The sequence below is a fragment of the Dermacentor andersoni genome, chromosome 3, assembly GCF_023375885.2.
Source record: "Dermacentor andersoni chromosome 3, qqDerAnde1_hic_scaffold, whole genome shotgun sequence".
Lineage (NCBI taxonomy): Eukaryota > Metazoa > Arthropoda > Arachnida > Ixodida > Ixodidae > Dermacentor > Dermacentor andersoni.
The window spans coordinates 83,902,336-83,915,794 of NC_092816.1; the positions used below are offsets into that span (position 1 = coordinate 83,902,336).

The following is a 13,459-nucleotide window of genomic DNA, read 5'->3' on the forward strand; positions in this document are numbered from 1 at the left end:
CATATTCACTCATATTATCGGGTTTATGTGCTTCTTTTGTGCGTGCTTTCGTGCACTCCGTTTTTCCCCAACGAGGGCCGTTGTTCGTGAGCCAACATGAACACCCTAACGTTCGTCAACTGCTCAGATACACTTGTTTTCACTCTGCATATGCGACCTTTAGAACTGTTGCCACAACAGCATATATTCTGTTCTTTGTATGGAGTCTTTTTCTTTTCATCTCATCTGTAAATTAAGAGAATACCCGTAGGCGAAGCCGTCTAATAGGCACAACATCTCCTTACGGGCAGTCAATAAAAAAACATATCATAATGACGCCCTATGGGGGAAAACACGTGCCAGAAAAAAGGAAACTCCTGATGCAATTGATGTTCAGATTTCAGCACGTACAAATCACTTTGAACATATTCAACAAGCCAGGTATTATGACAATCGATAATTGGAGTTCCTAAACATTTATGTACCATAAACCATCTGCAGCTAATGCAGAAAACATTATTTATGGCCCTACCAACGTACATACTCCAATTTCTGATACACTATGTTGTTAGCAGCTCAATTTTTTTTAATGTTCTTAAGCAATGCTTTTGTGATGCGCAACAAACGACAAGGAATATCGTTTCTCAAGGGGCTGTTCAGCTGTTCAAGTTAATCCAAGGTGAGTTGAGTGAATTACAGTGTTTTATGTGATGCAAACAAATATCTCACTAGGAGTACCTCGTTTTCATTCCTTTACCATTTCACCATATCACTCCATGTGAAATCTTTCCTCCATTATACCTAGCAGTCAGAATTTATTCGGGCTTTGCTCCACAGTCCAATTTTATTTTTCTATTTGCAGCGAAAATACACGGCGCCTGCGTTCACATCTGCACCGTAGCTGCACCTTTGTTAAAATAATGGGTTAATTCATTTAAATGATTCATTTGATACTGTAGGCAAAGCATGATATCGTATGACTTCTTTCCTACGACAAGCCCTCGAAGCCTACTGCCTAAACAATGCACAGATTATAAAATATTTCAGGCCACTGCCCTATTCTCAGAGTTTCAGGCGGGCAACTTTTGTCAAAAGCCAGCGAGGACAATAACTGGTTGCGGTGACATTATATTGCGGATGCGGCGCTCTATAAAATCCCCATCACAGACGCGCCGGACTCAAATGCCATCCTAGCCTCAGTGACCATTGAATTGCCAGCTGGAACTGTACCTCAGCACCACAGAAGACTCGCCTCTATTGGCCGTACAATGTCGGTGTTCAAGGCATTACCCTTCGTCTTCTTTATAGTAACACTTGCAATTATGTAAGTCAATGTGCAACTAATTTTGCGTATTTAGATCTCAATATAGAAAATGGGCATGCATTTTCTTAATGGTAACTATCTGCAGAATTCTCTTCTCGTTCTGAAGTTCTTACCTTCCTTCATCGTGCGCATATACATCCCAGCGCTGAGTGAGGTGTTAAGTAACGTGCATTTCTTGCGGTTTCTGATAGGAGTCGAGGCACTTTTACCTGGCTTGTTTTGCGTATGGACAACACCAATATCTGAGAGACTAACTATCGTCTTTTTTAAGTTTCTTTACAAGTGCTGTCCCATGCATTTGCAACAAAAGAAATATATCCTTTGTTGCCGACTTTCATTACTCTGTTTACTGTACATGCGCAAATTCTGGTGTCTATGTACAACAGTTTGCACCAAGAGGCTCCTTCACATCTCAAATGTTCATGCAGCGACTCCGACTAAGTTACGCATCTGCACGTAATCTCGCTGCTTTACTGAGCGTGCTTCCGCGCTTTTGAGCAGTTACGACATTGATGCTTAATGGGTTATTTTCGATGCATTTGCCTTTATTCTTTACCTTTTACTTTACCATAATCTCGAAAAATTGTTTTCTTACATTTTATTAAGTTTGCCTTGTTTTCCATATCATTGTTTATTGAACTACAGTTTCATTTTAAAAACCCGGTGGTCCAAAGGATGTGATCGGCTTCATGGTTTCCTTTTGTCACTAATTTCCGTCACAATTTTGTTATTGTGATTTAGCCAATTTATAAGCAGTAGTCTTGATTGGGACAAATAATAATGATTCACTTAATGGCTTAAGAAGAGTAGCTGCTACCGTAATAACATTTCGTTCACGGTGTTACAGCTTACATGTAGCTTGATGGGACACGATTGCTTGACTTCTGGTAAAGTACTAATACACATAGCTTCAACAGTATTAATTGTTCAGCCATGCTTCCTAACATTGCGAAGAGGGTTAATAGTTCCACGAAAATCTTGACCCCGGCTGCGTGGCCCATTACGCTATGGAGAAATTGGGACAGAAGCCTTCCTAGATTATTTTTTAAAGCCAGCGATAGCTTTCTCACATTACCCTACTGACGATCTTCATGCCATCCTTTGGCAGGTAGGCCCTCTCCTCCTCTAGACCGGCCGTGGCTGCGCGTGGCACTGCTCTCTAGGCTGAGCGAATATGCGGCCCCTGCGCCCTATCTTGTAGGCAACACACGACGGGTGATATCCATCTCGGGTGGCCCGAGGTGGATATTGGCTTGATATGCGCTATCTCCTCGCGCACCTAGTACTGAAGGTTGCATAATCTCAAGCTCTGAGGACGCGTTGAAGTCAGTGGCAGCAAGAAGCGTTCGCTCCCCTCTGTTTGCGCACCTCCCTCACGCCAGCGTTGTGACTGCGACTGTTCGCGGTCTACTGTGCCGGGGGAACAGGGTACAATACCAACCGCAGGACCAACTTGGGTCGCTGGGTATGTGGCAACGTATGTGCTGCCCTTCAAGGAATCTCTTTGATGCCGACATAGGCCACTGAGGAAGCTGCATTGAGAATCTGACACTGTGTATTACTGTTCTCCAACGAACCCCTTTGTCGCCAACTTGGAGCGCTGGGTATGCGTCACTCGTTCTGTGTCGCTTTTCAATGAACGACTTTGATACAACCTTGGGTCACGGGGTATGTTCCACTATGTGTGTGCCGATTTTCAATGAGGAGCAGCAAACAGGAACAGACAGAACGACAGGGAGGTTAGCCAGTTCTCAGACTGCCTGGCTACCCTGTGCTGGGTTTGAAAGGGGGTAAGGGTAATCAAATATATTATAAACGAATGTTACAAAAATGGGGGGAAGAAGAGCAAGAAAGGAAAGAGGAAAAGTAAAGGAGAATACGGCGTAGCGTGTGCAGTAAGAAGCGCGAGTGAGCCCGGCTGCATATGCGTTGTAGCGCTAGAAATACGGTGTGCCGCTACTTTGCTTCAATTCTAATCGCGCGAATGCTCATGCTAAATGCTAAATTTACCTTCGTACTGCCTATCACTTCAACAAAAACTATAAGTGGTGAGAACACAGCTCGCACAAAGCCATGATCCTCCGCGAACGTAGACTCTGTACTGCGCGCGGCCGCGCCACGCGCTGCAGCCGCCAGAGTAGAACACCCCGCTTCCGCCCTCGGTGCCTTATTACCGACGGAAGACAGTGCGCTTCCTCCTCACTTTCCTCCCTTGCGTTCGCAAGATTAAGCCGCCATCGTCCGCTCACCCTCTCACGCTTTAACTCGCACATGCAAAGTACGGCGCGTGACGACGATGTTATAACCCTTGGGCTTCGTACGTAACATGACAGCGACGCCGCCAGCGACGTCAGAAGTGCGCCTGGAGTGTCCATATAATTTATATCGCAATAAAAAGCGCAAATATGAAATACGGGTGCCGACGGTGCCTTCAAGTTCACGCAGCAGCCCGCCGTGATGTCCCATATATTGATGCCGTCTGTTTGGCGTAGTTAGGCTTTTATCGGTAAAGATGGAGTGTACATTGTTCTATAAAGAAGCCAAAGAGTGAACATGGAAAGTATCAAAAACAAAAGCTTGGCAACAACGGCCGAAATGCGAAAGAATACTTTGCAATCCACGATGTAAGACTAACAAGCAATCCTGTGGTTTCGGCGCGACATTGAAGAAATGAAACTTTGAGCCGATAACCGATATTTGAGCCGAATCAACCGATATGGAAACCAATGAAAGCAGAGTCCTTCAAGAATACTTTATTGATCTAAGCTTATGAGCTTTTCCACTTTAGTGTCCCTTCATTATGATTTCTACGTTGTCATCCCTACATGTTTAAGCGTCCTCCTAGACGCTGGCGTATCTGTTCACAGCTACGGTGCATTCTCACAGAAACATGTTCATGGTGCAAGTTCACAGAAGCATGCACCATGTGGTTTTCCTGTGGTTAGCAGAGTCTATTCTTTGCAACTCTATTAATCTGTGCCTCTCATTGAGCCGAGTAGCAGCCGTCAGTGAAGACAGCAGAGGTGCTGCTTAACCGAACGAGTGGTACGTGTTAAACTGACGTTTTCGAAATGGGAAGTCAACCACATCTTCCCGCATTGTTCTCCATAGCCAAAATTGTCGCTTAACCAGGCTCCTCTTAACCGGTGTCTATTCAGTATTCTCTTTCCCACAGGCACAGGCACACCCACAGCCAGTTTTTGCAGTACTGCAACAACACGGTAAGCACATTTTATATCTTCTGTTACTTCCAAGCGTCGTCTATAGAAAAGTCGTACCCACAGAAAAAAATTGACTCGCCATCCCCACCATGTGAAAGCAGATGTCCAACGAAGCTGTTCAAAAGCCCCACTAAAACTGCTGAGGGGGGTATGCAATGCTTTATGGTTTTATAGTAATGGTAGTAATGCTATTTTAGAGTAACGGTAGTAATGGGAGTAATGGTAATTTTGACAGCAAGCCGCCGCCGAAAGCGGTGCTGCAACAGCATTAAAATCAATTTCTAGGCTGGTTATTTTACATAAAAGGGGCTAGAGACGTCACTCGCCACGTCGCAAGCTGCCGTCCCCACGGCAGCTTGCCAACGGTAACTTTTACCGGGAAGTGTATGGGGGGGGGAGGGGAGCGCTACGTGCTTCACATTGTTATCAAGAGCGCCTTAACATCAATTATGTGCTTCTAATGATTATTTCGAGCTTGTTCTTTATTGAAACCTATGCTGCTCTACATGTTGTATACGTGATTCCAAAGAATGTATGCATTGTTCACTTTACTGAGTGCTTGTAGCCTCTGCCTTACGGGGCTCTGAGTCATTGCATTTTCGCTTGCTTATGGGGTTTTGAGCCATTGTTCTGGTCTGCACTGCTGCCGTGATCAAGCCACCTTTGCTTTCTGTCGACGTTATGGCACGAAAAAATCTCGGAATCCTAGTCATAGAAGGCTTCACTGTAAAACAGGCGAACCGACACTATGGATCGTGTGGGCCTGTGAGCATGCCTATGAGGTGCATGAGTCTTGGTGTCGCCTGATCAGTTCAGACTAGCAACGTTCACCTACCAACGTGCACACAAGTGTTGTTTTATAGCGTCCATATGTTGGAATGTTGCCGCCGCGGCCAGGAATTTAATTCGGGACCCCGGGACGAGAGCACAGCGCTATAGCCGCTTAGCTACCACAGTCGGTGGTGTTGGATCTGGTGACGATCCCACCGCTGTCAACCAGTTGTTGGATCTGGAGGACAATCCCAATTGCTGTCCCCCAGATTTTTGGACCTTGCCATTGGGTGCGGGAGTTGGCCGAGGTTGAGGAGGACTTTGAGATGAAAACTGGAGGTTTATTTACATTACTTACAGTGTTTACCTTACATTACATTATTTACATTATTTACCAAGAAATGAACAGTCATAAAGTGATTACGGGCCGGCAGCAACTCGGACGCTGCGACCCGTGGCAAGAAGCTCGAAAGAGATGAATGAAGGAATGCTCCCTTGCTGCTCCCGGTCTCTGGTTTTTAAGCCCTTCGGTGTCTCGAAGTCAAGTCACGTTCGGCCAATCGGCGAGCCCACTCAGGTGACGCCATTTTCGGCCAATCGGCGAGCCCGCTCAGGTGTCGTCATTTTCGGCCAATGGTAGGCGCCCGTGCGATTGTGTCACACCCGGCGCAGAGGGTCGCTCCTTGGGCCCCAATTGTCCGAGGGCTTACTTCTCTCTGCGGTATTGCCTTGCTGGCTTGCATGCGCCGTCACAATAGGCGGAAGGGGGCGACGTTTCAGTGCTGCAAAGCAGCTTTGCTCGGGACCTGCGTTACCTGGAACCGTGCCAGGCTCCCGCTACACTTTCGGGAAGAGTCAAGCAGTGAATAGCTCCACCTGCGGCGCACGAGGTGGGGGACGCCAACTCGTTTGCACGTGCCGCGCCTCGGGAACGGGGTAGATGTGCTTCTGCGTCTTAATTAGCTGTGGCGCGATTCGATGTGGTCTGGTGAACTCGAAGGAGGCTCAGGAAAAGGTCCCGTATCTAACAAAGGTAAAGCAAGTCTAGTATCACACTAAGTCTCCTGCCCGCTATTTAGGTAGCTAGCAAGGTCTTGCTGCGTAACTACTACAGACCATCAACAGTTCATCTATTCACGTGCTTATAGCTTTCAAGTTCTAGTGCGCCACATGAATACTTTGTTTAGAAATTAGGTGTGCCAACTAAATTGCTGTCTTAATTTTGCGGTATTAAAGAAGTGCAAAGATGAAGATGTAAAAAAGAGCGCTGGCAAGATGCAAAGTATGGAAGGGCGAGGAATGCTAGGTTAGACTGCGACGCTTGCAAAATTGTTCAGAACATCCTTGCGTTAAAGTTTCGTAACTTTTTTCTCTGATTGAAATAAGATTTTTCATAACGTAAGTGCAAAATATATATATTTTTTTGGAGTGGTCATGAACTTGGGCTCGCTCTATCACAGGTGCAATTACCATCGAAGTACCTGACAAAGTTGAGAACTTGGCTGCTTATTCCCTGTTAGGTGTCGCCGACTGATTCGTCCATAATGCAACCGCCAAAGGTAGCCACAATGTTAAGCTGCAATGCTTTAGGAGCGAAATTTAGCACCGGTGAGCTAGCAGTGAGCTGGAAGCAGGGCATTTTCGTACAGCAGGCGTTCAGTGAGCACGGTGCCCTTCTCAAGCACAAATAGGATATCATCGCTAATAACCGAATTGGGGCGTTGGATGAAGTCTGACGTGAGTGGAACATCGAAGTTTGTTCACCAGCATCGAAGGCCAATATAGTGGCGCAAATTGCTAACACTTCACATCCACCATCTGATACCACTCTTCACTCGAAGTGACGAATTGACCACTATCGACATCATCAACATTACCATCACCAGCCTATCTTTATGTGCACTGCATGACGAAGGCACCTTCTAGCGACATCCAATTATCCCTGTCTTGCACTAGCTGTTTCCAACTTGCGCCTGCAATTTTACTAATTTCACCCCCCACCCTTATTTACTGCCGTCCTCGACCTCGTTTTCCTTCTCTTGACACCCATTCTGTAATTCTAATGGTCCATCCCTGACTCCATACGAGTACTTAATTGGTTGCCAAGAGTCGGTCACAAAGGCTTAGTGCGCTTATCAGCGAAGTTGTGAATAACATGAAACGGCTGATTGCGTCACTGATCCACTAACAAGAGCTGGTGGGTTCCACCGCAGAACGAATGGATATGAAGTTTTCCCTATTTCTGTCCTATGGCAACGTGTGCGCCGGTGCATTCTTGCATGCATGAGGGATTGTTGTTCGCTGTGTAACTCCTCGACGGCGGCAGGATGGTCCTACACTAGGTTATCTGTTTAATATATATAGAGACCGCACTTTTCGAGTCAAGATAGGATATCGATTCTCGCAGCTCCATTACATCACATGTGGCCTTCCGCAAGGCTCACTGTTGTCTCTTGTTCTTTTTAACACAGCCACACATCGTCTCTCGTATCATCTCACAATAATATAAAGGTTGCATCATTCAACTTACGCAGACGATATCATGGTATGGACTACGAGAGGGTCACTTGGTGAACAGCAAGATGTCACCCAAGCAGCTCTAGATGCAATACAGTGTCATCTTTTAGCCCTCGAGCTCTCTTCTTCCCCGTCAAAACCAAAGTATATTGTGATTGGTCCAAAGAAGATGAGGGGAGAAGCAGCAGTCATAATGAGTGTGCCGCAAATACAAGGCAGCCCGATCAAAAAACTACAGGGCTTCAGAATCATGTGACTGACTATATCGGACACAGGCAACCACACTGCGTGCCTTCAAGAGACAGTGAGCCGCTGTCAGTGAGCCGAAGCAGAGGTAAAATGAGTGCTAACAGGAATGCGTACCTCTTCGTTTTCGTTTTTTTTTTCTGCTGCATACTTTTTTTTTTTTCGTGGCATACCTTGGCGCAACCAGAAGGAAAGTTTACTGCATGGCGTCAATTTTTGCTGCCGGAAATTCAGTGTGTTCTTCAAGCATTATTTTTTATTTCCCATAAGTATATTGTTTTTATATATTTTACTTGTCTATGCAGTGTACAATTTACGAGAACAACAGCCGTACTCCTTGTCCTGGTGGATGCCAATGCGCCGTCCAGTCCACTGGAAAGCATTACGGACCTGGGCTTTGCTGGAAGCTATGAGGTCACTGGAAACACTTACTCTTCCTCGGATCCTCCGGAGCTGAAGAAGAAATAATACTACTCTTCTTTGTGCAATAAATATACTAGTGACCAGCTTCTCATGACCAAACAAGAGACTGGCATTTCGTATCTGTACGGTATTTCCGTAAATGTATTATAAATTCCTACAAAATTTAGGGAATATCCTCCGGAATGCTTTTATCTCACCAGAATACATTTTAAAACGATTCGAGAAGCAACTAAATAAGTAAGCATTCAAATTAAACTAATAAGCTTTGTGGCAGAAGGCTTTCAACTGACGCCCTTCTTTATTGGGATTTTGTAGCTTTTTTTATGGAGGACTACGGTGGCTATGGAGCCGGTATAGATATCTTTCAGTATTTTTACTTATGGCTCGTCTACACCTTGATTCCGTAATGCCTCCATGAGTGCTGAGCTTTCGACTGAATTTTAAGAAGAAGAAGTTTATTTACCACATAAGTACACTGATATATACAAAGCGGTAGGGATGGCAGGATAAAAGCTGCATAACGGCAGCTTGACTAGTCCCACCTCCCCAATGGAACGCTTTCTCGTAATCAATGAAAGCTATATATAAGGGTAAGTTATATTCCGCACATCTCTGTGTCACCTCATTGATAGTGTGGATAGCGTCTATTGTTGAGTACCATTTACGAAATACTGCCTGGTCCTTTGGTTGACAGAAGGTGTTCTTGGTTCTATTTGCGATTACCTTAGTAAATATAATTTGTAGGCAACGGACGCTAAACTGATCAATCTATAATTTTTCAAGTCTTTACCATGCCCTTTCTTATTGATTAGGATTATGTTAGCGTTCTTCCAAGATTCCGGTACGCTCGAGGTCATGAGACATTGCGTATACAGGGTGACCAGTTTTTCTAGAACAATCTGCCCACCATCTTTGAACAAATTTGCTGTTACCTGATCTTCCCCAGCTGCCTTCCCCCTCTGCATAGCTCCCAAGGCTTTCTTTACTTCTTCCAGCGTTACTTGTGGGATGTCAAATTCCTCTAGACTATACGCTCTTCCATTAGCGTTGTGAGTACCAATGGTACTGTATAAATCTCTATAGAACTCCTCAGCCACTTGAACTATCTCATCCATATTAGTAATGATATTGCCGGATTTGTCTCTTAACGCATGCACCTGATTCTTGCCTATTCCTAGTTTCTTCTTCACTGCTTCTAGGCTTCCTCCGTTCCTGAGAGTATGTTCAATTCTATCCATATTGTACTTCCTTATGTCAGCTGTCTTACGCTAGTTGATTAATTTGGTAAGTTCTGTCAGTTCTATTCTAACTGTAGGGTAAGAGGCTTTCATACATTGGCGTTTCTTAATCAGATATTTCGTCTCCTGCGATAGCTTACTGCTATCCTGTATAACGAAGTTACCACCGACTTCTATTGCACACTCCTTAATGATGCCCATAAGATTGTCGGTAATTCCTTTAACACTAAGGTCATCTTCCTGAGTTAAAGCCGAATACCTGTTCTGTAGCTTGATCTCGCCATTCGGTTTCCTCCACGTCCCGTTTCGGCTATCCCGCTTGCGGAAGAAGGGGTGCATTACCCGCATATTACTCCTTTCTGCAAACTCTACTATTACCTTTCCCCTGCTATTCCTAGAATCTATGCCATATTCCCCCACTGACTTGTCTGCAGCCTGCTTTTGCCTACCCTGGCATTGAAGTCGCTCATCAGTATAGTGTATTTTTTTTTTACTTTGCCCATCGCCCAGAGATTCTTAGCACCCTCCTCTGCGTCACAGGTCTGACTGCTGCAGTGGTGTTTCTTCGTAGCTGCTGGGGACTGAGGGCCGGGGTTTGATTGTTGTATTCATATAGGAGGTTGTGGCCAAATACTGCACCAGGGCGGCCAGTCCTGCACTGGTGAGGGAGTGCATTACCAGTTCTGGTCACCGGGATCAGGCCGCACTCTAGGGGTGTTCATGCAACCTTATCAAAACGCGGATTTGTTTTTAATCGGGTGGAAAATTGCGCGGCACCGGGATTCGAACCGCGGTCTTCTTGCACGCGAGGCGGATGCTCTACCTCGGCGCCACCGCTGCTTTCGCCCCCATCGAAATGCTGCCTACACGGCCGGAATTTGATGCCGCGACCTCGTGCTTCGAAGCGCAAACACCATAGCCGCTAAGCTACCTCGGCGGATAATTTAATAGTGTCGCGTTTGACAGACCTTGACAGCGCTGAATACCTACCCATGTGACGAACCCTGATTACTGGTAAAGGACAACGGGTGACTTCTCGAAGCATGGACTCCTGGGGTGGTGAGCGGTCGACTTCGGGGAAAATGCCCATGCTCTTTTTTTGGGCCCACGTTGTTCAAGTACATGGACGGCTTCACCACAGAGAACCGCCTGACGGCGAAGTGCTCTTGTAATGTGGGCGTTTCTTGTTTCCACGGCAACAATGTTTTCCTTGGCGTTCCACCGAACATTGGAGATGAAAAAGGGTAACAATGGTTTCAATTTCGTTAGTCAAACGATTGGGCTTGAAAGTCGACATAATTATTCTTTTTCTGGCCCGCACGATCACCACAAGTGTGCCGACTGTCGACTCTAACAGGAGGCTGTTGTCGCTTGTAAGAGTATTGTTCTTACGTCGTCTCTTGTGATGGCACTCTATTTGGAAATCGTCTTTGTCCGAAGGCTTTCGCAGTCACCCATGTCGGACCCCGGTAGCCAATCGACTGCAGCATAGACAAGGGACGAATATTGAAGACTCTGCGGTACGTCGGCAAATGTGTTTCTCTGGAAGGGTTTTCAATCGGAATGTTTTTTAAGCATCAGAGCAGGAAAAGTTAAAAAAATTAATGGAGAATGGTCAAGTAGTACATGTTTTATGCTACCAAAAAAAAGTGAGTTTGGGGAACGAAAAGAAGTATGGGGACATTCGACAAAAAAAAATAGACGCCAGGTTCATAGCGCTGCTACATCCTTGACTCCTTTAGTATTTAATTTTATCTCGGAATTCTACAGTTGTCATGATGTGTCTTCACTAAACAGATATTCGCCAGAATATAGTGAAGTTTTTGTGTTTTAGTCATATATAGCCAATAGTCCGAATTTTATGTACATATATATATATATATATATATATATATATATATATATATATATATATATATATATATATATATATATATATATGAAGGAGCACGGTGAAGGAGCACGGCGTGATTGGGGCGAACGAGATTGACGACGGGAGGGAGAAGGCGAGCGGGAGTAGCGGGGTCGTGTCAGAGGTGTCGCAAGAGTCAGATGATGGAGCGGGCATAGAAGGGGCGAAGGAAAAGGACGCGCTAGAGGAGCGAGGGTGGTAATCAGGAGAATAGCACATCGGAGAAGTCCAGCGGCTGCGGCAGTGGCGAGCGACATGTCCAATGCGTCGGCAATTAAAACAGATCGGCCTGTCGTCCACTGTTCGCCATTAGGAGGGGTTGCGCTGTCCGTAAGAGGAGTAAGAAGAGCGCGGTGGGGACGTGCGGGGAGAAAGAGCTTCCGAGCGTACGGAACGAATGGATTGCAGGCCGACGTTGGACAACTCTTGGCGGACGACGGCCTGGATCAAGGAGATTGTCACCGGAGGATGATCAGGTGACGGGAATGAAGGGGCCGCCGGTTGTGCCGCTTCGACCTCACGACGAATGATGCGGGTCAAGTTGTCACATCGCGACGGCTGGTGGAAAAGGTCGTCACAGGATGACGTAGCAGCTGTGTTGGGAAGTCGCGTGATGTGCTGGGATACCCGGCGGCTTTTAGCATGCTCAAGACGGCGGCACTCCTTGAGGATTGCATCGATGCTGGTGACGTTCGTAAACACCAGTAAATTGAAGGCGTCGTCAGCAATGCCTTTGAGGACGTGATTAACCTTATCGTCCTCAGACATGTTCGGGTCAGCCTTGGCACAAAGGGCCAAGACGTCGAGAATGTACGACACGTAGGACACGGTCGACGTCTGTACACGTGTGGCAAGGGCTTTCTTGGCATTGACTTGGCGACCGAACGGATTGCCAAAAAGGTCGCGGAGCTTCTCTTTGAAGAGATCCCAGCTCGAGATCTCCTCTTCGTGAGTCTGGAACCATGCAAGTGGAGCTCCGTCGAGGTAGAAAAGAACGTTCGCAAGCATAATAGTCGGATCCTGTAGTGTCGTAGGGCGACACTAGGTGCCCTTAGTTGCATAACTATCAAAGCCCATAAAGAGATGGCACCACTGTTGCCCGGATATATATATGAGTGCTCGCATGAATAAAGGGGTCTTGCGTCTTGTGCGGTATGGGTTAACATCTGTCTCGTTCTTCTGCTGACCAACACTACAATTTGGCGACGAGGATGGGATCCGTTGCACTTTCACCGCCGCCGCTATTCCTCGCCACCCCGGGCACTCCAGCCATTCCATGGCCCCACTGGATACGCCTCTTCGAGAATTTTCTTCTCGCGTCTGGAGCTGCCGACCTGCCTGCGCCCCGCCGCCTAGCTCTTTTGCTACACTGCTTGGGGCCGGAAGGACAACGCATTTTCGATGCACTCCCATCGCCAACGGCACCGAACGAAGCTGCTTCAGCCACGCTCTCCGAGCAAGACGCCACAGCGACGAGTTCCCCAGACGCATACGACGTGGCCCGCGAGACGCTGGCTCGACATTTCGCTGACACGCGCAACGTTCGGCTGGAACGCAACCACTTCCGCGAACGCCGTCAGCTACACGGCGAGTCCATCTCTGACTTCGCCCTCGCGCTTCGAGAACTGGCTGCCTCTTGCAATTTCGGCGAGCAAGCAAACGAAAACATGTGCGAACAGTTCATCACTGGCGTTGCATCTCCGCAGTTACGTTCACGATTGTTATTGGAAGGAGACGCACTGACTTTCGACCATGCCGTCGAAATTGCGCTACTTCGTGAGCGAGCTCAGCTCGAGTCTGAAGCCTTTGCTAACCCTATTCAGCGCAT

General features: G+C 46.7%; 1 long non-coding RNA gene across 1 annotated transcript; it reads left to right on the plus strand.

The window, feature by feature from the left end:
- The first annotated feature begins 1,174 nt into the window (after positions 1 to 1,174).
- Positions 1,175 to 8,706, plus strand: LOC129387655 (uncharacterized). The gene is made up of 3 exons (XR_008614846.2): positions 1,175 to 1,303; positions 4,479 to 4,524; positions 8,364 to 8,706. It is a non-coding gene; the product is annotated as an uncharacterized lncRNA (long non-coding RNA).
- Positions 8,707 to 13,459: the final 4,753 nt, after the last annotated feature.